We start from the raw sequence: 2004 nt of genomic DNA, 5'->3' as shown, positions 1-2004 counted from the left end.
TTATAAGCAAGTGCTTTTAACTGCTAAACCTCCTCTATCCCTGTTTTTGAGCTTCTTTAAACTGAATCTAGGAAAATTCAAAATAGATTTGAAACTGTAAAGACAAAAGCTACAACAATGGAAATTTAGTGCCTATGCAACAAAAAGAAAGTCAACCAGAAGGAAATTATGTTTCTTTAAGATTTATTTTTATTTATTTACTTATTAGAGACAGAGAGAAGGATGGGGGGAGAGAGAGAGAGAAAGAGTGAGAACGGGCAGGCCAAGACCTCTAGCCACTGCAAATGAACTCCAGATGCATATGCCACCATGTGCATCTGGCTTACATGGGACCTGGAGAATCAAACCTGGGTCCTTAATCTTTGCAGGCATGTGCCTTAAATGCTAAGCCATCTCTCCAGCCCAGGAAATTATGTTATTTTTGTGTGTACCACAGAGCTTATATTTTATGCCAATGAGCAGTCAAGACATGAGTGTTGACTCTGTATAATCCCTATGAATTGGCCTTAAGGTTCAAGGTTTTGTGTAGTACTCCAAATAAATATGTTGTTATTGATGCTGCAGGTGCAGCAAAACCTCACTGTTGTGAGAATATTGTGATTCATCATATAGATGTGTTATTCTGTCACTCTGGTATAGTGGATTAATTCCATCTCTAACTGCTGAGGAAAGCTAGAGAAGGAAAGAGGTTATTGTTACTCTTCTCCCAATTGCAAAATAACAATAAAAGGGAGAAAAAAAAAAAAAAACCCTGTCACTTCAGGATCTAGTTTACTGTCTTTCTGGGAGTGGTGTGCATGGTGGCTCTTATGCTGTCTGCGCTGGGGGATATGAGAGCAATGGTGCCTCTTTACTTCCACTTAAGTGTGAATCAAAAATCAGTGAAGGCTAATATCTTTGTTCTTATCACAGTGGTTATACTTTGAACTTGAGCAAGGATTAAAACTGACTTCCGGCTGGGTATGGTGGTACACCCCTTTAAATCTCAACACATGGGAGGCAGAGGTAGGAGGATCACACTGAGTACGAGATAACCCTGAGACTACACAGTGAATTCCAGGTTATCCTCGGCTAGAGTGAGACCCTACTTCGAAAAAAAACACCCTGACAAGTAAATTTATTTTGATAATATGAATATAGAATGCCTTTTGTCATTATTTTATTCCATAAGAACACTAAAAATTTTTGAATAATTTTCAAATAATGACAAATTCAAAATATATACATTCAATTACTGTTTAACTTTGGAGGATTTATGTTACAGACGTAAGGATTCTTCTGTATGATACCTAGAAAATTATCTGAAGTAGAATAAAATAATTGGTTTTGGAAAAGAGATACTGTTTGGCTAGCCATGGTGGGGCATGTCTTTAATGCCAGCACTCAGGAGGTAGAGGAAGGAGGATCGAAGTAAATCAAGACTAGCCTGAGACCACATAATGAATTCCAGGTTAGCCTGTGCTAAAAAAAAAAAAGAAAGAAAGAAAGAAAAAGAAAGAAATGGTTATCAGTTGCACTGTGTACCACCCAAAATATTTGAACTAACATATAATACTTTTCCTCTCAAAACATCATTTTCATCTGCTAATTGGTGAGATCATTCTGTCACATAACACACTACTATTTTTAGTGTTAGTCTTGGAGTTAGAGGTTCGTGGCTAGTGTCAAGGCCTGGTTTAGGATTAGGGTCAGTGTCTGTGTCAGGGTCAGGATTGGGTGAGAGTCAGGTTGAGTTTAGGAGTTTTTGGGGTGAAGGTTAGGTGTTAAGGTTTTGGTTAGAGTGAGAGTCAGAAGATCACATTCTGCAATCACTGCCTGTCTTCAGCTCACCAAATTACCTTATAGAAGGGTATTATCATACCCAAAAAGGAAGGCATTGTAGACACTTTTCTTAGATGTATGACTATACTGAGATATTCAGAAAAGTTTGCTTGTAGCTCAACGCATGACGACATCAGAAAATGTTTATGCTGTCTTTGAGCAAGACCAGAAAGAGTTAAGAAT

General features: G+C 37.8%; 1 pseudogene; it reads left to right on the top strand.

Annotated features, from left to right (window-relative positions):
- Window positions 1-420: 420 nt before the first annotated feature.
- LOC123456380 lies at window positions 421-926 on the top strand (annotated as a pseudogene).
- Window positions 927-2004: the final 1078 nt, after the last annotated feature.

Source organism: Jaculus jaculus, chromosome 21 (genome assembly GCF_020740685.1).
Source record: "Jaculus jaculus isolate mJacJac1 chromosome 21, mJacJac1.mat.Y.cur, whole genome shotgun sequence".
Classification (NCBI taxonomy): Eukaryota; Metazoa; Chordata; class Mammalia; order Rodentia; family Dipodidae; genus Jaculus; species Jaculus jaculus.
This window is presented reverse-complemented; position numbering and strand designations above follow the sequence as displayed.